The 25,837-nt window shown below is 46.6% G+C and overlaps 1 protein-coding gene and 1 long non-coding RNA gene across 2 annotated transcripts in view; one reads left to right on the top strand and one right to left on the bottom strand.

The window, feature by feature from the left end:
- LOC147701050 (urokinase plasminogen activator surface receptor-like) overlaps positions 1 to 25,837 on the top strand; it is a 248,043-nt gene that overhangs the window by 162,456 nt on the left and 59,750 nt on the right. The window lies entirely within an intron of this gene.
- Positions 20,341 to 25,439, bottom strand: LOC147701051 (uncharacterized). Its single transcript, XR_015297427.1, has 3 exons — positions 25,339 to 25,439; positions 21,795 to 22,173; positions 20,341 to 21,065 (listed from the first exon to the last, which is right to left on the bottom strand). It is a non-coding gene; the product is annotated as an uncharacterized LOC147701051 (long non-coding RNA).

The raw sequence follows: 25,837 nt of genomic DNA, 5'->3' as shown, positions 1-25,837 counted from the left end.
AGAAATGGACCACCTCAACAGTTTTGGGTTCTCACCCCTCATTTGCATCAACCATCTGAGGGGCCTGTGGTCCGTCTGAACTCGGAAGTGAGACCCAAACAAGTAGGGTCTTAGCTTCTTCAGCGCCCAGACCACAGCAAATGCTTCTCGCTCTATTGCACTCCACCTACTTTCCCGTGGAAGTAACCTCCTACTGATGAAGGCTACAGGTTGGTCCCAGCCCTCCTCAGTCATCTGTGAGAGAACAGCCCCTACACCATGCTCTGAAGCGTCTGTTTGCACTATGAATTCCTTGGAGAAATCAGGAGCCAGGAGCACGGGCGCCGTGCACATGGCAGTCTTCAGGGTGTCAAAAGCCTTCTGACAGGTGTGAGTCCAAATCACATTCCTGGGCTGCTTCTTAGAAGTCAGCTCTGTCAAGGGGGTCACAATCGTGCCATAGCCCTTGACAAACCTCCTGTAATACCCAGTGAGCCCCAGGAAGGCTCTCACTGCAGTCTGGGTCTTGGGGGGGTTCCCAAGCCAGGATGGTCTCAATTTTGGGTTGCAAGGGTGCCACCTTGCCACTCCCCACTTGGTGTCCCAAGTACACCACTGAACCCTGCCCAATCTGGCACTTGCTGGCCTTGATTGTGAGGCCTGCTCTGCGCAGGGCCATCAACACTTCCCAGAGGTGTCGCAGGTGTTCTGGCCAGGTGCCACTGAACACCGCAATGTCATCCAGGTAGGCGGCACTGAACTCATCAAGCCCAGCCAACACCTGGTTGACCAATCTCTGAAAGGTGGCAGGGGCATTCTTCATTCCAAATGGCATAACCCGGATCTGGAAATGTCCATCTGGTGTAGAGAATGCTGACCTCTCCTTTGCCCCATCAGTCAAGGCGATCTGCCAGTACCCAGACGTTAAATCAAACGTGCTGAGGAACCGGGCAGCCCCTAGCCGATCAATGAGCTCGTCAGCTCTGGGGATGGGGTGCGCGTCAGTCTTGGTGACTGAATTGAGTCCTCTGTAGTCCACACAGAACCGGAGTTCAGGTGTGGCTCCCGGCGCAGCAGCCTTTGGGACCAAGACCACGGGGCTGGACCAAGGACTGCTGGAAGACTCAACCACCCCAAGAGCAAGCATCTTGGAGACCTCCTCCTTGATGCAGGCCCTGACCCTGTCAGTCACTCTGTAAGCCTTATGCTTCACAGGTAAGCTGTCTCCTGTGTCCACATCATGGACGCACCAATCTGTGACACTAGGAACCAGGGAGAACAGATCTGGAAACTGCCCCAGCAACTGGCGGCAGTCTTCCTGTTGTTCAGGGGTCAGGGTGGGTGAGAGGTTAACTCAATTCAATCTTTATTTCGTTGCATTGCAACATAAAAGATACAATAAAATATACAATACATTATAAGACATACAACTGTAAAATCTTCATCATAAGGGCACCCTAGTATTACATTCATTCTACAATTCAACAATCTAGCACATTAGCAAATATTTCATCAATAGAGCACATAATATATAACTCAGTTTGGCACAGTATCAATAAATATTAAAATAATTTAAAAAGAGTAGAAAAGTTAAAAAAACATTAAATTGAGTTTGCACCAAAATTTAAAATGTTATACATTGGCATTATTCATGATTCCGAGGAGACTAGTTTAAAATGGAAGAGATAGTTTCCTTCTAACAAAGTAGGTGGACAATAGGAATTTACTAATGCCGAACACAATTACTTGGCTGGTGTCCATAGTTAGGATTCTACCCGCTTCCCTATGGGAAGATGTACCAAGATTGCGGCACAGGGGGACTATCCATTTTTTCCTAGCTTTGTCATAACTAGGGCAAAAAAACAATATGTGGAAGATGTCCTCCCTTTGGTTATCGGTGCACAAAGTACAATGCTCTTTGTCAGACTTCCCCCATCTTTTCTCAGTTACTTTTAACCTCAATGTTCCATACCTGAATTTTAGATATAGGGTTTTTGCCAATGGGGGTTGAATTTCATCTAGAAATTGTTCGAATAGAACCTCATTTTTTGCCAGTAGAAATTTATCTGTAAGGGGCCCATGGGTTCTCGAATACACAGAATTATAGTGCACATATGACCAGAAGCTTAGTTTAACAATTTTCTTGGAGTTTGGATTTAGCGTTTCCGGCTCGTTCCAAAAATGTGCTAATCCGAGCTTGGTAAGCCAGTTTTTCACGTGCTTGGACCAAAAGATCTTATTGTCTCTATCCAGCTCTAAAACTTCCTTCAGGCCATTTCTGTAGTCAGATAGTTCTACAGTTGACCATAATCTGATCCACATCAGCAATGGTCTCAATATAGCATGCTGATCTGTGTGTTTGATGTCAAGATCTAGATATAGGGGTAACAGGGGGGTGTTAGTTGGAATTTTTAGTAGTCCCCTGACGAATTTGTTTTCCAATACTTCAAAGGATTTTTTACATATTGGACCCCAGATTTCTGCCCCATACAAGGAGGCGGATTGTACCTTGTATCTAAAAAGCTCTATCGCAGGAGTAACTGCTTTGTTTACACTTTTATTATATCTCTGTGTGATTGGGAAGCAATTTTGTCTGAATACCAATTTAGATTTTTCCAATTGTGGGCCCCAGCCCATTGCGGAGTCCATCAGTACCCCCAGGTAGGTAAAACTGTGCTCGTAGTCCAATCTTTGCCCATTCAACATTAGATTCTTTTTAAAAGTTTTGTGCGGGTTCAAAGCCATATATTTTGTTTTTTTTATGTTAATTTCTAATCCTTTATTGATACAGTACTGTTGGAACCTGTCTAAAAGGGTCTGTAGGCCATGAGGCGTTTGCGATATTAAGATTGTATCGTCCGCGAAGAGGAGGGACGCGACGCGTTCCCCTCCCAGTCGAGGAGAATCATTATCGCAATCTTGCATATAGGTTGCAATGTCATTTACATAGAGGGAGAATAGGGTAGGCGCCAGGACGCAGCCCTGCCGCACTCCCCTTTTTATTGGAATTGGGTGTGTGAGCTCCCCATTTGGGCCCCATCTAACCTTAGCGTAATTCTCCCGGTGCAATCCTATTACTAGTTTTAAAAGGTCGCCAGGCAGCCCTTGCCTATTCAGGGTTTCCCAAAGTAGATCTCGTGGGATGAGATCAAATGCTGCTCGTAAGTCAACAAAGGTCACATACAAGTGACCTTTGCGCATGATGACATACTTCCAATACAAGCAGCATAACCTGAATACTTGGTCTATAGTACTAGTTTTGCTTCGGAATCCCGCCTGATATTTAGATAAAATTGACTCCTCTTCCAACCATGAATTTATTCTATTAAGAATATGCCTAGCATATATTTTTTGCGTGATATCTAAAAGACTAATGGGGCGGTAATTTGCTGGATCACCACGATCCCCTTTTTTAAAAATGGTGATGATTTCTGCGCCATTCCAAGTATCTGGAATGTGCTCACTGGCTGTAATCATGTTAAATAAATGATTTAGATAGGGTGCCCAGACTTCGATGCTATAAAGGTACAGGTCACCAGGGATTCTATCGAGCCCTGGCGCCTTCCCTTTCTTGATTGAAGTGATTGCTGCCTCTGTTTCTTGTAAGGTGAACACTACCTGCTGAGTGTTAGCTGGTATTTTAGAGGGGGGTACATCGTTAGCTGCCTCGGTCGAGGTTTTGGCTGCATATAATGCCGAAAAGTGCTTAACCCAAGTGTCTTCATCTAAGTAGACCTCCCTGGAACCTTTCTCTCGTTTATTTTCTTTAGCTGCCAATTCCCAAAATTGTTTCTGATCCTTTGTTTTAGCGGCTATTAACATGTTGAGCCACACTTCCTCATCCCATGTGGATTTAGCTTTCAATATTATTTTGTTGTAGACCTTTCTTTGCTCTCTAACTATAGATGGGCTTTCCCCTTTAACAGCATTAATCAGTGCAGTTTTGGCAAGGCGGCATTCCTTGTTGTACCAAGGTTTGCCTAGGGGTTTTGCACTGGTCCTACCTGCACCTCTTTTTGGTTTCTTAGTGAGCATTATTAATAGTTTGCTGAAAAGGGATTTGTGCAGATCAATAAATTTTTTAGGGGAGCAGCTAGAGGGGCAATATTGGTCCAGGGTATCTGCAAAAGCACTATAAATGTTAGTCAGTAGGTCCTCTTTTTCTAGCACAAATGCCCATTTAACCGCCCTGCGATTGTTGCTAAGGACAATATTGTCGGTAGTGGTTAAGGTTGCTATACTCTGATCTCCCTCCCTGTTATCAGGCTCCATGACCAAGCTTAGCAGAAAACTCATTTCTAAGGGGTAGTGATCACTTTCGTATCTTTCTTTGACTTTTAGATCCACTGTAAAAGGCCAGAGGTCAAAGGAGACAATAACATAGTCTATTTTACTCCCATAATTACCTCTCTTAAATGTAGGGGCTTTTGAGCTATCTGAAGGCATACGTCCATTACATGCTCTCAGGCCATGTGAGGTCAGGAAGCGTGTAATCTGTAAGGCCAGTGCTGTACCAGCAACCATACAACTCTCGCTCAGGGCAGGTATTGCATTGGCAATGTCCTCCTCCTTAAACAGTTCGGCTATCCCTGTGATAGGTTCAAAGTTGCAGTTCAAGTCTCCACATAAAATAACACCAGACTCAGATTTTAGTAAATCCACAAGCGATTCCAACTTCCCTATGCATATGGATTCCTTGTGGGAAGATTGGGGACTGTTGTAAACATTAAATAAATGAAATGTCCTATTATCCGCTGTTCTTATTTCCAGACAGAGAATGTCTGGAGAGTCGGTGTTAATCATATTGATAGTTAGCTTTATGGAAACATTAACCCACACTAAGAGGCCTCCAGAAGCACGACCTCTCGGGGAAGGGACAGCCTCTATTTGGTAGGTTTTATAGCCAACCCTGTGCAGTTGTGTTGTAGCCCACGTTTCCTGCAACACACAGATGTCGAAAGTATTTATATATGCGTTCCAATCTGGGTCGTTCAATTTAGCACGCACCCCCGCAATGTTCCATGAGACTAGTGAGAACAGGGGAATTCCCCTATTCGTGTCATGGAGCACTGCAGGAGCAGCTGGTATTGAACTCCTATTCACTTTATCTGGGGCTGTAACAACAGCAGAACATGTGTCCTCCATAATACTACTATCACCTTCTATACGGTGGTCATGACCCAAGGTACACAGTGCATTTACAACCCCTCCAGCGTCTCTTCTTTCTAAGCACAAAGCAGACAGAAATGGGCAATCATTTGTCTCTGGAGACACTATAGGTAATGCAACAGTCGATCTTTTTTTGTTTATATCATCACAAATACCAGTAATGTTTGGGCCAGACTTCAAGCAACCTAATCCTTTTACCACAGTACACCCCCCGAGTACATAGAATACTTTCAATACCACTATTATCTTCCTTGCTCTTTAAACATCAATCGCACTCTTCCAAACCACTGAATGCCTCAAACCTATTTGACAATTCCAAGGGAGTAAATGGGATAAGATTGGACATATTACCATTTCCTCCTATATTATAGTTAGTTGGTACAGTGTTCCACCCATGGAACACGGAGGGTGGGACAAACTGTTGGAAGTGAACAGGGTTCCTAGATGTTTCTGCATTCAAATATTGCATGTTAAATGGAATGAGTCTAGATGTGTGTTGAGGAGGGAATACAGTTGCTCTAGGGTAGAAGTAGGTTAATGGGCGTGGGACTACACAGTTGTTTTCATTGCCATATGGCCAATTCAATATATATTGGACCGCCTTCCTATCCCTAAAATTTACCACTACAATGTCGCCCCCAATATCCTTTGTTCTGTTACCCAGCCAGGACAAACGGCGTACATGAACAATTTCGCCATTTACATGGTTAACTTTCGGTCTGTACAATGATAACCAATGCATGATCTTGTTTTTTAACTGAAAGTAACCTTCCCGCTTGCCACTTGTCAGCTCGGGAACCCCAGTAAGCACCACTACATATGGTAGTGCTTCCGGTGGGAGTTCCGTAGGTGGTATCCTTCCCTGACCCCCTCTTACATGTCCAACCTCTTTCTCTTCAACACTAGGTATCCAGTTAGAAAAACTGGTTGAATCCCTAGGTTGAGTATTGGGCAGGGTTTCCGTAATACTTGGTATTGTGGTAGGTTTACTCTTAACAGGTTGTTGAATTTTTAGGTCAGTTTTTTTAGGAGGTTGACTGACAGGGTGGGTACCTTTAGTTGGATGGTTAGGGGCAGCTGCATTAACTACTATCATGTTGTTATCGTTTGTTAAATTAGTAGCTTTTACAGCTTCTCTTACGGTAGAGGGGGTACAGGGGGTGCAGACTGTGTGTGTGGCTTTTTGGGGCTGTATTACATTCTGTGGTCTTGGTGGCCTTTCCAATTGCCCAAGAGCTGTCAGATCCAGCTCAATCCTCCCCAACCTTGTTTCCACTCCCTTTAATCTGTCCGATAGGGCTAGCATATAGGTCCGTACAATCAGTTCAATATTGTCCAGTAGATCCTTCGGAAAGATTGTCTGGGGACCTTCTTCCATCGGGGTGGGAGTAGTATCTGGCAATATAATTAGTGGTGGGGGTGGTGTTATGGAATTTGACGGGGTTAAGTCAGTTGCCGTTGTTTGCTTGCCAACTGACTTCCCCACTGTCATAGTAGATGCAATGCTGGTCTTCTTGCCAAACTCGGAATGACTTAGCTTGGACTTGCTTGTGTCCATTTTTGTTCGTCTCCTTTTAGGGGGTGGGGGCCCATGTACTTTATTAGCCAGTGACCTCTGTTGTTTCCCTCTTACTACTTTCCCCGGTCTAATAGTAGGGGAAATCAGAGTTGCTGCTGGGTTGGGTGTACTGGGGAAATCTTGTCCCTCAATTTGTGAAACAGTCCCAGTTTGCGTTGGAGAAATAGCAGGTGCCAAGCATTCCTTGAGCAATAAGGGCACACTAGCAGTTGGGGATAGGTTGTCTGTCGAAGTGTTATAAGTGTCATTATCAAGGGTTACAGAATAAATGGGCTCGGACAGGGTCCTGTTTTTAATACGTTCAATTGAGCGACGTCTGTCTGCCCGCTTTTCTGCAAGAGATAATTCTTTGCTACCCTCTGGAGCTGCCTTGGAAAAATAGTCATCCAGTGTTCTGTTTAGTGCACTCCCGGATTTATCCAGCCCAGTATTGGCAGCGCTTACAGTGGCAGTAGCCATATAGCAATTTAATGACAATCGTGGATATGTATTTACTTACTCTGGATTTTGTCCAGGGCCTCGGGCCCAGCCCAGCCTCCTTCAGCCTCTGAGGGCCTAAGAGGGCCCGCCCTTTGCCCGGGCTTCGCCCCGTGCGAGCCCCGCGCGCGTCCCGCTGCGCGTTGCTCCGGTGCCGATTTTGAAGGTCCCAGGGGGCGGGGCTTCCGGCCGTCACCTCACGCGAGACCGCACAGCCTGCTGGATGTTGTAGGCAGGCAGCGCGCGGTCCGCGGGGGTCTCCAGGCACGGGTGATCTTTGGCTGGAACAATCCCCCAGCAGGGTGCAGGCAGCAGCCGCGTTTCTATTCGCACGGCGCGGCCCGCAAACAGCAACACTCCCCCAGCTCTCCCCTAGCAGGGAACAGGCAGCGGCGTTTTCTCCTCCTCTCGAAGCGGCTCAAAGCAGGTTAGTGGCACGTCCCGCTGCGCGTTGCTCCGGTGCCGATTTTCAAGGTCCCAGGGAGCGGGGCTTCCGGCCGTCACCTCACGCGAGACCGCACAGCCTGCTGGATGTTGTAGGCAGGCAGCGCGCGGTCCGCGGGGGTCTCCAGGCACGGGTGATCTTTGGCTGGAACAATCCCCCAGCAGGGTGCAGGCAGCAGCCGCGTTTCTATTCGCACGGCGCGGCCCGCAAACAGCAACACTCCCCCAGCTCTCCCCTAGCAGGGAGCAGGCAGCGGCGTTTTCTCCTCCTCTCGAAGCGGCTCAAAGCAGGTTAGTGGCACGTCCCGCTGCGCGTTGCTCCGGTGCCGATTTTCAAGGTCCCAGGGGGCGGGGCTTCCGGCCGTCACCTCACGCGAGACCGCACAGCCTGCTGGATGTTGTAGGCAGGCAGCGCGCGGTCCGCGGGGGTCTCCAGGCACGGGTGATCTTTGGCTGGAACAATCCCCCAGCAGGGTGCAGGCAGCAGCCGCGTTTCTATTCGCACGGCGCGGCCCGCAAACAGCAACACTCCCCCAGCTCTCCCCTAGCAGGGAACAGGCAGCGGCGTTTTCTCCTCCTCTCGAAGCGGCTCAAAGCAGGTTAGTGGCACGTCCCTCCATCCACTGACCCATCTTTCTCACAGGCCACTAAGAGGTCAGGAAGGGGCTCAGACTCCTCCTCCATTCCATCATCAGTTGCCAACAACATGCCCACTTCGGACCTTCTTAAGTGGGGCTTGAGGCGGTTGACATGTAGGACCCTCAAAGGGTTCCTGGGCGTCTTCATGTCCACCAAGTATGTCACTGGGCTCTTGCGCTCCACAACCTCAAATGGACCTGTCCACTTATCCTGAAGGGCACAGGGTTTCACTGGGGCCAGGACATACACCTCTTGTCCAGGCTGAAGCTCGACCAGAGTGGCATTCTGGTCGTACCACCGCTTCATCTCCTCCTGGCTGGCTTCCAGATTTGCCTCGGCAAGTTGTCTGAAGCGCCTGGTTTGGTTTCTGAAGGCCAGCATGTAGCTATATACATTCTGGGGAGGTTTCCTGGGAGATTGCTCCCAGCCTTCCTTTACCAAACTCAGTGGTCCTCTCACGGGGTGACCGTACAGCAGTTCAAAGGGGCTGAACCCTAGGGACTTCTGTGGTACCTCGCGGTATGCAAAGAGCAGGCATGGCAAGAGGACGTCCCACTTACGCCTCATTGGACCTTACAGGCCCATGATCATGCCCTTCAGGGTTCGGTTGAATCTCTCAACCAACCCGTTTCCTTGGGGATGGTAAGGCGTGGTGAACTTGTAGGTTACACCACACTCTTGCCAAAGGGACTTCATATACTTGGATATGAAGTTGGTCCCCCTGTCGCTCACCACCTCTAGAGGGAATCCTACTCGTGAGAAAATTCCCATCAGTGCACGCCCCACCACGGGGGCCGTCACTGTCCTCAGAGGGATGGCTTCAGGGTACCGGGTGGCATGATCCACCAAGACCAGGATGAACCTGTTGCCCATGGCTGTCTTGGGGTCCAGAGGCCCAACAATGTCAATACCCACTCGTTGGAATGGCGTACCGACCACAGGGAAGGGTTGGAGGGGAGCCTTGTTCTTCCCTCCGCTCTTCCCACTTGCCTGGCAAGTTGGACAGGTCCTACAATGAGCATCTGAGCTCTTGTGCATTTGGGGCCAGTAAAAGTGGGTGACAAGCCTGTCATAGGTCTTGTCCATCCCCAAATGTCCTGCTAAAGGCACATCGTGAGCCAGTCCCAGTAGGAAGGCTCTGAACTTCTGGGGTACCACCAGCACACGGGCTGACCCAGGTTCAGCAGCCTTAGGCTCTGAATACAGGAGGTCATTCTCCCAGTACACATAATGTGTTTTGGCCTGAACACCATTGGCCTGGTCTGCAGCCTGCTGCCGCATACCCACGAGAGAAGGGCATTCTTTCTGCTCCCTGCAGAATTCCTCCCTGGAGGGGCCTCCTTCTTGCTGCCAATGGGTCAGCTCAGGCAGGTCCCCCAGTTCGGCAATCTGTTCCCCAGTAGGCTCCAGGGCATCCCCCTCAAGGTCTGCTTCCTCCTGGACCGTGGGAACTTCAGGGGCCGGTTTCCCGCGCCCCCTGCGCCTTCTCCCTAAGGCCGGTTCCTGGGCCTCTCCTTCAGGCCCCAGGATCTCTTGATCACCCCTACTGGCTGCCATTGACCGGGTGGTCACGCACGCCCAGTCAGGCAGACCCACCATCCTCAGGTGAGTCGTCTTCTCCACCTTTTCCCAAGGGGAGTGCTCCAAGTCATTCCCTAGCAGACAGTCTACAGGCATGGCCGTTCTCACACAAACCTGCAGAGTACCAGAGACCCCCCCCACTCGAAGGGAACTTGAGCCATCGGACACTGACTCTCTGAATTATCAGCATTGATAACCCTACAGTAGGCATGGGTTACAACCTGCTCTTGAGACACCAAATGCTGCCTCACCGCAGTCACACTGGCTCCTGTATCTCTAAGAGCCTCAGCTTCCTTACCATTGATGGTAACCACCTGCCCATATTTCTTAGTGTTAGAGGGCAGGTAGTTTGTAGGGACCATCTCACTGTCTCCTAGAGAGACTAGGGTCATCTGAACAGGATCTCCACCCCCCGGGACCATCACTTCTTCTCCTAAGTGAACACTAGTCACTTGTCGGGGCGGAGCACCAGTGGGTGCTGGTTTTCCAAACAGGCGACACTTGGGGTCACTGGATATGTGCCCCGGGTCACCACATTTGAAACAATTGAAGGGCCCCTTTGGAACAGGTCTACCTGTCGGGCCCCATTCTGCTTTGGGGGTGGGGGAGGCTGAGAACCTTTCTGCTGGTCCCCTTGGGGATTACTTTGGGGGCCTTTTTGGAACCCTTTCTGTTTTCCCTTGTCCCCCCCCACTCTTCTGCTGGGGACCCTGCCCACCCTTGGCGGAGTCTCCCACTGGACCCTTGTGGACCCTGGTGCTGAGCCAGCGGTCCGCCTCCTCAGCAAGCTTCCTCGGGTTGGACAGCTTGCTATCTATCAGGTGCTGGCATAACTCAGGAAAACAGTGATCAGACAAGTGCTCCCATGCAATTAAATCAAAGAGACCTTGAAAATCATTCACTTTGTTACCCTTCACCCAACCATCCAGTGCTCTGCAAAAAAAAGTCACATACTCCACATACGTATTCCCAGGCCGCTTAGTACATCCCCTAAACTTCTGTCTATACATTTCAGGGGTAAGCCCATACCTGTTCATTAAAGCTTCTTTCATGTGGGAATAGGATCTCTGGTTTTCAATGGGCAAATCTAGCAGGGTGTACCGCCCTTCGCTAAGGAACCTTCCCCACAACCCCGCTCCCCAATCCTTGTCAGGGACCCGGTGGGAGGACATGGCTACCTCATATGCCCTAAACCACTGTCCTATGTCATCCCCCTTAAAGAACTCCTTCACTACATCTTTGGGGATGTGCACTCTTGACTCTACCTGCACCGGCGTTGTGCTGCCACCAGAGGGAGGATGATCCAAGCTTTTCTCTTTTAGACTCATCTCCCTCATTTTCAATTCATAATCCATTTGGTGTTTTCGCTCTTCCAGAGTCTTTTGCTCTCAAGCTCCAGTTGGCTCTTTACTTTCAATTCTGCCAGCTTCATTTCATGATCCCTGGTTTCCTTCCTGTCTGCCAGCTCCTCTGGTGACAGGCCTCTGCCAAAGCTATGCACGCTGTCTGGTTTTTCAAGATTCACCAGATCCCCAGGTGCATTCTGCTCCTCAGGTGCCTCCCTAGATTCAATCCAGGCTTTCATGGCCTTGTAGAGCTCTAGTTTGTTCTTGCACCCTGCGTGTGGAACCTTGAGTTTCTTGCAAAAAAACTTCAGCTCATTCTTTGTGTAGTTGTCCAGCTTTGCTGCATCCCATTCCAGCTCCGCCGCACCAGAGGTTATGGATTCTCCTCCATCAACGCTGTTTGTGCCAGGCAGGATTTCAACACTAAGGATCTTCTCTTGGCAAAATTAAAAACAAAGTCTGTGGCTAAGTTACTGGACTGTTATCACTATGCAATGGTCAGTAGCTAAGGTAAAACACCGCAAATGTAAATTCGTGATCCTCACCGCTGCGTCCAATGTAGGAAGGGGGAGTCTATAGTTGGCGCAGTGCAGCACTGGCGACAAGCAGGGACTCTCTCTTCCTCATCAGGGCTGAGGGTTACCTTCAAGACAACCTCTGCTTACCCTCTAGGTAGTGTGGCTTAAGCAGTCTTAGGCTAATCTCTGGGGCACATAGGGTTAAACATTTGCAATATTACACCATTCACAACCAACCCACCACACAATGACACCAAACTGTATTTGTAAAAATATATATTCTTTATATAAATTTCAAGCAGGCTTGTAAATACAGTTGTCAAACTTTCAATAGCGGTTCCAGTTTACTTAGTTTCAAGTTGCCACAGTTCTTTCTAGCAATAAGTGATCTTTTGGGCCTTCTGCCCAAGTTCAGTAAGGTTCAGTGTCTTGTAGCGCCTCAATGCGCGTTCCGCTGTCTCCGCTCGCTTCAGAGGGGAGATCGGGCCCGGCAGGCCAAAGCTCACGCTTCCCGCGTGGGCCTCGAGGACCAGGAGCAGTGCGAGCCTCGGTTTCAGAGGCAGCTCGCGTTGTTAAGCAGGCGGCGCGGTGCGAGCTCAGGTCGCAGGACGCTCGCACCGTGAGGACAAAGAGCACAGTACCTTGGACTTCTGAAGCGGACGGCTTCAAGGGGAGCTGTCCCACGTCGCGTTGCTTCCCGGGCGGGCGGCGGTGCTCGATGGGGTCACGGGCTCTTCCGAAAAGGTTCACTTCGTCCTCTGAAGAGGAGAGGCCGCAGCAGGCGGGGCTGAGGGGGGCGCACTTCACGAAGCGCGGGGCCCAAATTAGGCGAGGCCGGCAGCGAATCACTTCCCAGCTGCGGGGGCCAGGGGGTCTCAGCGCCCGAGTTATGAGGGGCACAATCTTGGCAGTGCCGGTCTTTGCGGGGCAGCCTGTACCTCGGGGGTCACACAGGCGGCGATGCTTGGACCGGGCAGGTCCTCCCTTTCCTTTGTTAGCGCGGCACGGCGCGGACAGTCACGGCGCTCGGACCAGCGTGGGGCCGGTCTTCACTTTGCAGCTGGCACACGATCAGGCCACAGTCACGGTGGTCGGGGGAAGGACACAGCTGCACGAATTGTCAGAGAGCGTGGCGGCGGGCACAGCGCTCTCAGGTCTTCTTCACTCGGCGCTGTAGAGACACACAGCACACGCTAGCAGCAGCTTCCTTCAGAGGGGTAGCGCCCACTGTTCCTGAGGCGCTGGTCAGGGGGCAAGTTCACAGGCAAGCCCTTGGAGATCTTTCAGCAGAGTTTGGCACAAAGTTTAAAAAGCAAAAGTCTCTTGTAGTCTCTTCTTTTCCTCTCCTTCAGCAGCAAGGCACCAGACACAGGCCAGAGACAGCACTCCTCCTTGTCCTTCCAGGTCCTTCTCTTCGGGCAGAGTTTCTTCTGTAGCACAAACAGGATCTAATTTACAAGGAGCAGGGCTCCTACTTGTATACCCAGTTTCTTTTGTTCTTACAGGCCAGGGGGGCCTTTGCATAACTGTTCTCAGTCCCTGAGCACTTGTGATGGGTACTTCTGCTTCTGCATTCAGTGTGAGGGCAGGCACATCAGCCACTCCCCAGGGGGGCGGAGCCGGCATTGTGAAGACAGGGGCAGCTTGAGCACTTTGTTGACAAGCTTCGGTCCTTCCTGGTCCAGGTGCAGGCTGAGTCATCAGTCGCTCCCCAGGAGGGTGGAGCCAGCATTGTGGAGGCAGAGCACAGCCTGATGCATCGTTCAGGGGAAACTCCCATCCCCCACTAAGGTGTCATCCTGCCATTCACTACATGTCGACACCCAGCCCTGTCACTCACACAACTCAGACAGTCAGATACACACAAGAGCAGAGGCGGGCTGAAATGGTTAGACAAGCAAATGCTAACTTTCTAAAAGTAGCATTTGCAAACCCAGGATATTAAAATAAATTTTACTAAAAGAAGTATTTTATTATTCTGAGTTCAGGCATACTAAACATGACTCTCTACCATGTTCCCTGAGCCTGCTGGGATTATAGAGTGTAATAATTCCAGCAGCCCATTCTGGCCTAAAGGGAGCAGGTAGCCTTACAATAGTGAAAAACGAATTTGGTTGTAATTCACTACTAGGACATGCCACACACATCAGGGCTTGTCCTACCTTACACTTACAATGCACCCTGCCCTAGGGCCTACCATAGGGGTGACTAATATGAAGTTAAGGGAAGGTTTAAGGGCTGGCAAGTGGGTGCACTTGCCCAGCTAGCATGACAGTACCAGACTGCATGCAGGTTCTGCAATGGCAGACCCTAGACACATTTTAAGGCTGCTTCTGTGGGTGGCGCAACCAGCGCTGCAGGCCCACTAGCAGTATTGGCATTTACAAGCCCTGGCACTCCTGGTGCACTTTACTAGGGACTAACAGTAAATCCAATGAACCAATCATGGACATCAATCACATGTACAGTTTTCAGAAGGGAGCACTTGCACTGCGGCACGGGTTGGCCGTGGCGCAGTGCCCTGAGTAGCGGAAAACCAGCAAAACATCGGAGGCACACCAGCAAAAAGTGGAAGGGAAACTCACGCCAAGGTGCCAGGTCTAACAGGTACCAATATGCAGACAAATTAACATGGATGTGTGACAGATGGAATATATTACAGAAAGGTATGCATATCCTCTCTGTCGTTAAGGCCATATGGAGACTTGCTATTGAGATTAAGAATGTATCTAGTTTCTAATTGTCTCAATGCTTTGTCTCTGTCCTCGCCTCTTTTCTGTGCCGGTGCCATGTCAATCACAAAATAGGATAGACAGTTGACATCTCTGTTGTGACTGATCTTAAAGTGTCTGGCTACCGGGTATGCGGGGTCGAAATTGATGATGGCACGGATGTGTTGAAGTATTCGCATATATACAGGGTTCTTGGTGCTGCCTATGTATCTAAGTCCGCAGGTACATGTGAGAACGTATACGGCATATTCCGTGCGACAGTCGAATTTACCCCTGATGGTTTGCTCCTGAGTTTTAAACTGGGTTTTGTAACTTGTGGTATTGGCTCCAAAGTTACAAGCGCGACATGTCGTACATTTACGGAAACCATTTTTGACTGGCAGCCATGTTTGAATAGTAGGAGCCTCTGTGGTGGTTTTCTGAGACAACAGTGTGGCCATGTTTTTAGCCCTTCTAAATGTCACACTGGGCTGTTCAGGTAGATTCAGTTTCAAAATGAGATCCGTTAAAACTATGGGCCAATTTTTGTTGAGGATGCTGCGTATTTTGCGTTCTTGTCTGCTGTATGTGGTGATCAATCTGGGTGAGGCATTGTCTTCCATTGTGTCCCCAGTATGTTCAATGGTGTTAGATAGTAAGGCAGATCTGGGTCTCTCATTAGTTTTGAGTATGGCCCTGTTAAGGATGTCCTCAGTGTACCCTCTATGTCTCATGCGAACCAAACTGTCTTTGTTGCATGTGTCAAATTGTTCTGTAGTGCTACAAATGCGTTTGAGCCATAATAATTCCCCATAGGGGATGCTGGCTATCAAATGTCGTGGGTGTGCACTTGACGCATGAAGTATGGCATTTCCAGCCGTAGGTTTTCTAAACGCTGTGGTGGTCAATTTGTTCTCAATTATCTGCACTTGAACATTTAAGAACTCTATCATGGTGGTGCTCATATGAGATGTAAAGTGCAGGTTGAAATCATTGATGTTCAACATGTCAACAAATTCCTGGGCACTGTTCATGCTGCCTTTCCATACAATGAAAACATCGTCTATATAACGAAGCCAAGAGACGACATTTTGGTCAAATACTTCCTTATGCTCCCTCATGAGGACCTGCTTTTCCCAATAGCCCACGTGTAACCCCGCGTAGCTCGGGGAAAATCAGGCCCCCATGGCAACACCTTGTTTCTGCCTGAAAACATTCTTTTCAAATGATTGAAGTAATTATTGTTTAAACACAAAGTTATAAGGGACATGAGCATTCTGTTGTGCATAACATACTCAGCAGGTCGACTGTTCAAGAAATGCTCTACTGCACGTAAACCACATTCATGCCGAATACTAGTGTACAATGACTCTATGTCTAAAGTCAATAATACCAGCTCATTAGTCCAAGCCACATCTTCAATGCGTTTCAAAAAATCACCTTAGATAAGAAGGCATTGTTTTTACTAGGTCCTGTAGAAAGAAGTCTATGTATTGACCCACATGCTCCGTCATGCTGCCAATTGCTGATATAATTGGGTGTCCTGGAACAGGGGTAATGTTTTTATGCAGCTTGGGTAACAGATAAAGAAAAGGTAGTTTGGGATAACAATTGAACAAGAAATTAAATTCTTCATTCGTTATTAATCCCTCATATTTCCATTTTAGCAGTTCTTTTTTGATGTTGTCCTTTGCTTTATTGTAATTTTTTAACGTGCTTTGTTCATAGCAGTTATTGTTATCCAGCTGTCTCTTAGCTTATATGTATATATCTATATTATAAAGTACATCCATGCTTCTAAAGCTAAAGTAGGAAAGTAGGCAAGACACTGCTTCACTCTGTTAATATTTCCAAGTTTGCACCTTTAATTTGTTTGCTACCTATGCAATTAACATGGATGTATATACAGCTATTTATATAGCATGAGCAGTTGACTAAACTATAACTTGTGCATTTTAGTAGTTTGTGAGGTTTTTAATCTTAGAATTTGAATTTGAATCTTTTGGCTTTTATATAGCGTGCAGCGACTGCATGAGTTTCCCGGCGCTCTGCACAAAAGCACGGGTGAGGAGGTGGAAAATCCCAAACGTGACCAAGAATCCCTAAAGTTAAAAAAAAAAAAATCTTCAGGGCATATTTGAACGATGTTTCTTTGGTTATTGATCTCAGGTTGCCAGGCATATGGTTCCACATGCTTGCTACCCTGACCATGAAGGAGGCTCCCCCTTTCAGCTGTTTTTTAAAATGGGATTGTTAAGAACCCAGCATTACCGGAGCTTAACAACCTTCTTGGTCTGTACTCCTTGATCTTCTCATTTATGTATGAGGAAGCCCTGTTGTAAAGGGCTGGTGCTGAAAGAAAAGAACTGACAGTGTGCCAGAGTTGCGGTTATATTGACGAAGCGGACTTCACAACGACGTCACACGGAGTCGACCGATGCTGCCTACTGGTGCTCAGGACCATAAATTACTAGGGAGCACCTGCCAGAGTAGAGCAGGGGGTCAGGCTTGGCTCGAACAAGCCCTTTGATGAGCGAAGGGTCATGAAAATATCTGCCATGTAAACTTTGCAGCAATGTGAAAGTATGACAAAATCTCTTCAAGATTCAAAAGCATCTTCAAAAAGCGTTTCACCATAAACTATCAGATGATATCACTGCATTGAGAGACATTTAGTACAATGGATGGTTTTAAACCCATCCAAACAACAACTGTATTAAAGAACTCTAAGCATTAAGTCAGTCGCCATTTGTGCCCTATATAGGCCTTAGATTCTTTTATACGTGGAGCAGCCTCACAGCCTATTAAATCAAACACAAGATTTTTGCACAAGAGGATGTGCACATCCTAAACTCACGTATTTGATGGTGTTCTGATATGGGCCAATGAATAAAAACTGGGCATGGAGAAATAAAATATTTGCCTAGGATCAACAATTTGTCATGCAGGCGAAGCCGTGATTGGTCTCATGTTTTATATTTTCCCATTGTGCAATTTTAATTAGCGAGCAGATGGGAATCTCTTTCTCTCATGTTTTACATCAAAGATAAATGGCCTGACTTAAAGTTTTATTATTTTCGGAAGCAGAAATATTTCCATTGTACCTTAAAATATCAGATTTAAATCACTGCAATGAGAAGCACTTATTAAAACTGATTTTTTTTAACTTTAACTTAAAAAAAAATACTGACCCATTCAATAAAAATAAAATGCCAGCATTTGTAAAGCGCACAGCTACCTCCAACGGAGGTGTCCCGGCACTGGGGGACGTTGGGAAGATCAAGCAAGCTATTGCCCAGAGTCATATGGTGCCGGATCCGGATATCGAACCATGAGCCCTGTGGTCCAGAGTCAGGCATCCTGGCTGCTGCCCCACACCTCTTCCACCAGAAGACAATGTCATTGGTGAACACTAAGAGGCTAGTCAGTTATCAGGTGTGCCCTATATTATTATAGGTAGAGCAAAATTATGGCTTATTAAATTAAACACAAATTTTTTGTACAATGCATATCCTAAACACACATTTGAAGGTGTTCTCATATGAGATAATGAAGAAAAGGTGTCACGGGGAATAAAATATTTGCCTAGAATCACACAATTTTTCTCAAACAGGGTAGCCAGGATTGAACCCTTGTTTTATATTTTCACGCTGTGCAATTCCCCTGCTAGATAGGAATCTCTTCCTTCTATCTGTCTGTTTTACATCAATGGTTAATCATTTAATGTTAAATCCTAATTCTGGAAAGCAGAAGAGTTTCTCCTTAAAATATCAGATTATATACCTGCATTGAGAGGCATTTATTAAAACTGATAGTTTTTAAAATTCAGCGTATAAATATTCCTATCCCTCTCAAAGAGGACAGTGCCATTAGTTAACAATACGATGCAAGACTGTTATGATATGTGCCCTTTGTTTTTATTACATTTGGAGCAATATTATAGCGCATTAAATCAAACACAATAGGTTTTTGTACAGTGCACCTCCTGAGCTCATCTATTTTAAGGTGTTCCCATATGTAATGATAAAAATAAAGTTGGCACGTTGAAACAAATCTTTGCTTAGGATCACACAATTTGGTCAAGAAAGGAAGCTGGGACTTACCCATAATTTGTAGTTTCACATTGTGTATTTACTCTCTAGATAGGAATTTCTTTATCTCCTGTTTTAAAGCAAAGGTTAATACTTTTACTTTAATTCTTGGTGCGCGGGCTTAGAACATGGGAGGCAAGCAGCCACATTAAACGTCATTTCGTTTTGATCCCAAGGGTCCAAGAGGATCTCCAGCTGAGCTACAGCACACATATGGCTTGAACTTTCAGTGGCTCGCTAACACCTATTTTGTCACTACTACAACCTACAGTGGCAGGTAGTGTCACTGAGCTGGTTAGCCAAGTTCAATCCCACCATGGCTTACTCTGCTGTTTGTTAAATTAGCACCATCTTCACAACATGCTCTGAAGCTATGACTTATTGTGTAGAACTATACAAGTGTAGCAATTCAAACTGAGATATTTGCTGGATTTGGTGGTTAATTGGAAAAGAATAAGTGCTGGGGCTAGAAGGTTTGCTCAGAAGCCCACATGTATGCAGAGTTTGCCTGTCATACTCTTATTTTAGAATCTCCGAGAGGGGCTTAGGCCACATTTTATTTCTGGTGATTGTGGGGTGGCCAGGCTTTCAAAACCAAACACCAGGACAGCCAGTAAGTGTTAGCATAGAAATACAAAAATGAGTCACTGCTTTAGCAATATGGTATCACAGAGCTCCAAAGATATTGCTATTGCTGTTGTTTTTGTGGTGATTAAACACTAAAAAAGAAATCAAAATGTTGAGCTGCACTTTAAAATTGCTCATTTCAGCGCAGACAAATGGGGTTGTAAGTTGATCTGGGCTATGGGGATCTGCTGAGCCCGGAATAGTATGGTACCTGCTCTGGCTTGGTGTGTGTTCACATTCCACCATGTGCACCAGAAATGTCTCACTTGGTAAGCATTGTCCCTTTTCTCTCTGTCTTTCTCTTCTGTCTTTTTTTCTCTTGCCATCTCTGTCTAACCCCGTCACTGTGTTTCTATGGGCCATATGTAAGTAAAAGTGAAATTCCGAATTTTACCGATCGGTATTAAGAATTCTGAATTTCCGATGTAGGTAAAAAATTGGTGTTTTTTACCGAATCGATTCCTTAATACCGATCGGTATTACCGAATCTGCATTACCGAATCGGTAAATACCGAATCAGTATTTCAAAATAACAGCAATTGAGGAAACAGCCAATCCTATCCATCCACCCCACCTCCCAACCAGGAAGTGGCCACACCCATGCAGGTGTACTGAATCAGAACCTTCTGGAGAGGCAGGGAGTGCATAGGAGAACACAGGAGCAACTGTGAGAACTTTTCCTGAAAAATCTGCATAATGGCCAACAAGGAGACAGAAAAAGAAGAGAAAAAGAAAAGAAAGCTAAAATTCAGCGAAAGGGAGCTGCAGGTCCTGATTGAGGAGGTGGTCAAACAACACACAAAGCTGTTTGGGAAACAGTCCTTGCAAGTGCCAGAATCAGAGAGAAGGAAAATATGGCTTGAAATACAGGCACATGTGAATGCGGTTGATTGACCCCCGTGAAATTGAGGTACTAAAAAAAAGGTGGTACGATGTCAGAAGCCTCACAAAGAAGAAGATGGCTGAGAGGAAAAAACAAGCCAGAAGGAGGAAGAAACAGGGCACCTGCACTGACTGCACTAGAACAGCTGGTGGAGTCCACCATAGAGCCTGACAGCGTCAGCGGTATCGGGGATGCAGACAGCTCAGCCAGAGCTGCCAACAAACGAAGTAAGAAGCATGCACACTAATCTGCGCCCCCACTCCCTAACCCCATTCCCCAATGAGGCAGTGTGAATCCCACTCCAGTACAGGTTTTACTAAACACCAGCAATGCATTATGGGAGATGTAGTCAGTGTAACACCTTTCATGACAGTCATCCCACTGATTACAAAGGCATGTGACACACATCAGTGATAAACAAGCAGAAAACAGAAAGATAGATTGGAAGAAATGAAAATGTATTATTGGTACGTAGTGCTGCCAGACTAGTGAGCTAATGTACAATTTGTGTCCACAGGCGAGACATCGCACAGGTCTGCACATGACAAGGCAGGAAGGGCACCCCGGAAGGAGAGATCAGAGGAGGCCATTGCAAGTGCAGGGGACACTACCCCACCACCACCAGCATCACCACCACTGCCAGCATCACCACCACCGCCAGCATTACCACCACTGCCAGCATCACCACCACTGCCGGCACCACCACCACTCCGGCATCACCACCACTGCCAGCATCACCACCACTGCCAGCATAACCAGCAGCGTCACCACCGGCAGTGACAAGACCCAGGAGGCATGCAGTTGCCAGACTCCAAGAGATGGAGTTGTCTTGGAAGACAGCAGGGGTGGACTAATGTCGACAGTACCAGTTGATGGCAATAATGAAGGATCGCAGTCCACCACAGAGAGATCACACACAGGTGCCAGATGCCGCAGCGCTAGGGAATCCAGTCCACCTTTGCAGGGTGAAGAGCATGGTGTGTTTACAAGGCTGGAGGCGAACATGGCAAACGTTCAGCTCCTGTAAGGGAAAGCAATACAATCTGTACAGCGGCCGATGAGACACCTGAATGCAAACATGCAGAACATTGAGAAGGGCATCAGCTCAATGACCACAATGCTGGCTGAGGGCATGAAGGAAATGGCTGAGGGCATGAGGGAAATGTCCCAGCCAGTGATGCTGCTGTGCAGCAAGCTTGATGAGGACAGGATGGCAAGGAGCAGGGAGAGGCAGAAGATGGAGAATCATACAAAGGCGGTGTACCGCCTCTCCACTGCCACTTCTCTGCTCTGCAGGCGCTACGTGGCCATGCAGGAAGGGATGGCACACAGCAGCCGTGATGTTTCAAGGGGGCTTGTTAAAGTTACTACTGCACTTGAAGTGCTCATAACTACTCAGGCTGCCAATACTGGTGCAGGTGATGTGGGGGACAGTGAGGAGATGACAAGTCGCAGCAGTATAATGCCCCCTGAAACTGAGACCAGGAGGAGCAGCAGACGTCATGGGGCTGCCACTGGATCGATTGCCAGTGACGACAGTCAGCTAAGGGAATCCAGCAGTGTTGTGCGTGGCCGCAGGCGTTAATGCAAACCCCACTTTGTGTACTTAACTGGGTGATTTAGCCCATGCCATCCTAGTAGGGTGGTTACAAATAGGGCTGGCAAGTTGAGCCATTCGTGTAGTGGCGTGGTGCCAAAATATTAAACTACGTCATTCAAATGCAACAACTGGCTGTGTCTCCTTACTTACTCCAAAATACTTGCGTGTGATCTCAGCCCGTCTTTGTCTCCGATCTGGTACTGGCGCCACTCCTGCTGCACTGGCTCTGGCTGTGCAAATTCATCATTATCATCCTAAGAGTCCGTTAATTCAACTTCTGTACCTTTCTTAGTGGCAAGGTAGTGCAGCATAGTACAAGTTGCGATGATTTTGCAGTAGATGATGGGTGTGTACTGACGTGCGCCTCCGCTTTTGTGAAGGCAGCGGAACCTGCTTTTCAAAAGTCCAAACGTGCGCTCCACAACGTTGCACGTTGATTTGTGTGCCACATTGTATCGTCTCTCACTTGGGGTTGATGGGTTTAGGTGAGGGGTGAGGATGAATGACCTCACAGCATAAGCGCCATCACCTAGGGGAGAAAGAGAGTGCCATTAATTACAAACACCAACACATTCATCTGCAGTATACATCAGGGTGTCACAGTGATTTACCTAGCAGGTATCCTCCTAAAATTCTCCCGCAGCCAGGCGTGTGTAAATCCCACTGTTCTTGAAAATGTATGAGTCGTGGGTGCTCCCTGGAAATTTGGCCACAATGTCGGTGATTAAGTTGGCTGCATCGCAGATTACCTGCACATGCATGGAGTGGGTGGATTTTCGGTTTCTGTAGATGTGGGCAGATTGTGCTGCAGGTGGGCAGATTGGAATGTGTGTCCCATCAATGCTCCCTATAACATGCAGGAACTGTGCCATTTGGTAAAAGTCCGTCTTGGTTTTCAGCAGTTCCGCCTGTGTGTTTGGGAAGCTTATGTAGTGATGCATTCTCTGCATCATGGCTTCCAGGAACTTCTTAAAGAAACGGGACAGGCAACTCTGTGACACCCCACCTACCACAGCTATCACCCCCAGGTAACTGCCAAATGCAAGTAGGTGTAGGCTACAGAGCACCTGCACATGTGGTAGTATAGCGTGCCCCCTTGGTGTTGGATGCTCCAGGAGTGGGTGCAGGTCCCTTATCAGGTCCAGGATGGTGTGGGGGTGTACCCTGTACCTTTCATGGATCTCTGCCTCAGTCAGTTGGAAGAGTGTGATGCCATGTCTGTAAACGCACTCTCCCGTCTCCAGATCCTCACTCCTGCTGCCTGTAGCCGTAGCCGCCTAGTAATTACATAGAGGGCCGCCATAGTGATCACACTGTTGCATTTTGGGACTGCTTATATACACTGCACCTGATTACCACTACCAATTTTTAGGAAATTCGGCATTACCAAATTTTTCTACATCTCTTTTCTCATTTTTACTGTTTCTTATTTACTGATCAGTATTTGGGTGTTCGGTAAATCCGATTCGGTATATTAGAATCGGTAATAAGGAATTGGTAAATACTGATTCCTTCCCTACATCATGCATGCCTAAATACTGGTCGGTAATGGTGTAATGTACCGGTTTTCACCATTACCAACCGGTATTTGGGCCACCTACATCGGGCCCTATGTCACTCCCTGTCTTTCTGACCTTTAGGTCACACATATTTCTCTATCCCCTGTTCTTTCTGCTGTTTGTCTGACTTTCCCTATTTTCATCTCAGTTTACTTGCCTTTCTCTGCCTCTACCTTTAACTCTTTCACTGTCTTTCTCTCATTTCATTTTTGTCTATATGCTGTTCCATGTCTCTCCTGATTTATCTCTCCACCTCATCTTTTTTCTGCCTTTCCATGCATTCTCTCTGTCCCTTCTCTTTCTTTATTTCTTCTTTCTGCCTCTTTCTTTCTATATATCCTTGCTTTCTTGTCCTCCCTTGTCTCTCTCTTTTCTCATATCTTCTTGACTTTATCTGATATCTTAACTCCCTATATTTCTCTTTCTTGTCTTGGTTTATGTCCCTGTCCATCTCTCTTCCTCTCTCTCTCTCTCTCTTTTTTCCTCTCTATTCCACATTTTCTTGTTTTTATCTGTCTCCCTGTCTTTGGACATTCTTAATGTCATTGGATGTGTGTCTTTTGCAGTCTATTCTCTGTCTCCTTGGGCATTCTTTTTTTTTTTTTAATATTTTTATTCCGGTTGAACTCCCCTCCCCCCCCCCTTTTTTGTTCTACAGGGCAAATTAATACCTTCACAAAAAAATATGGCATAGCATACAATACTTGAAGAGAAAGAAAAAAAGAAAAAGAAAAAAAAACTATACAGATATACAAATAAAGTGACCCTTATAAGGGAAAATGAAACATAAACATTACAGAAAAAAACATTCCCAAGATTGGAATCTAACATCATATATACACGTTCTCCTACTCCCATTAATTTCTTTACATCCTACTCTGGGTCTCTCTCCTTCCATCTTTGTACAGGGTCCCATATCTCTATTCCTAAGATCTTGCCTTTTATACCCCCTCCATGCATATATTGCTTTTTAACGATTATATTCTATACAACAAAAATGCCAATGCTGCCTATCTCAATGCACTTTCTATTTATTCTGTCTTACCTATGAATAGAACATTAAGTAAGCAATCCTCTGTTTTTCGAATAAATCCTTTTTTTTATTTTATTTTACTTCATTTGAACTATTTTGGTGATTATTTCCACAATTTTTAACATTTCAAAGAAACATATATCTTACAATACATGAAAACGTTATATTCATTAAATCATCCCCCTCATGTCAATCACACTAACTATCATTCCAGATCGCTGTCAAACACTCTCAAACATACTCTCAATCACACTGCTCTTATTTACAATCTCAAATGCAATACTTTTTTAGAAAAAATCAAATGTTCACATAGCCATAGATTATACTGTAAACATAAATCAACATTCTACAAAATTCATTTAGGCTTAGTTCTTATGGCTGTTCCCAAAAAAAGAGTCTACGCGTTTCGAACTCTTCTTAGTGTGGAGGACCACATACTGTAAATGAAGAGAAGAGGAGACCTATGTTAACTGTATAATTCTCACCATATAGGAAACTGCTAATTGGCTCAACAGCCACCTCCATGCATATACCTCTCTAATTGAAGGCAATTCAATTGTCATCTAGACCGCGGCGCAGGACCACCTAAATGACATTAAACATAGAGCTCAGCAGAGCTGTACTTCCACATCAAAACGTGAACACATCACTTTAATTGAAAGAAACAACAACTCACGGTTTCCGTGTTGTATTTCATACACACTCTGCCCTGTGAGAAAACATAATATATGTTGTTGTAATGGCTCATATGAAACGTTCTGACAGTTTTCAATGAAGTGAGCGCTATCGCTTACCTAATGTGTTTCTTTCATTTGACAGAAATGAGCTGGTGGAATGATATTCGAGTGGCGCACCTGGAAGAGTATAATATGGCATTGATGTTTGGACAAATGCGACTGTCCACGCATTGTATCTGTGTCGGATTATCACTAAATATCACAGCCTCTATAATGGAGCATGTAACAACCGGTCACAGCGTGTGCAAGCGTTTAAAACTTCCAACATCTCGCTCCTGTCTTAAATTCAGGGTCCTTCCTGCTCGGAATCGGGCATCCCCTGAATCTGACTAGTTCAGTTCTTTGACCATAGAAGTCCCGCTCACCTTAGTTGCGTTTTAATAGCTGATGTGTCAGGCTCCTTCGGCTCAAAACGTAGCAAGTCTCTATCTCAGAGTATCCGGTGTCCTATTATATCCGGATCTCTAACTTCCGGGGAGCGCCATCTTGTAACGTGCAAAGTGTCACTTTGGTTTAGATAAGGGTAACTTTTATAATTCTTGTTGCTGTCAAAGACGAAAGGTTCTGTTGTACGATGTTAATTCCAGTGTACAAAGCTCTGCCGGCATTCTAATTTATACTGTCCGCCATTTTGGATCGGTGTCAACAACTTCCAGGAAGCGCCATCTTTTAATGTGCAATGTATGTCTATACTAGCACTGTCTCGCTTAGATGTTGATGTGTGTGGCTTTGATGTTTACATCAAGCTCTGTAAGTTTAAAGTTCATCTGCTGCCCGCCATAGTAGAATCAATGTGATATATTGAGGTCTCCTCTTCTATTCATTTACAGTATGTGGTCCTAATGAGAACTCTGTAATGTTGCG

The sequence above is a fragment of the Lissotriton vulgaris genome, chromosome 7, assembly GCF_964263255.1.
Source record: "Lissotriton vulgaris chromosome 7, aLisVul1.2, whole genome shotgun sequence".
Taxonomy (NCBI): domain Eukaryota; kingdom Metazoa; phylum Chordata; class Amphibia; order Caudata; family Salamandridae; genus Lissotriton; species Lissotriton vulgaris.
Note: the sequence above shows the minus strand (reverse complement) of the source record. Positions and strands in the feature narration are given on the sequence as shown.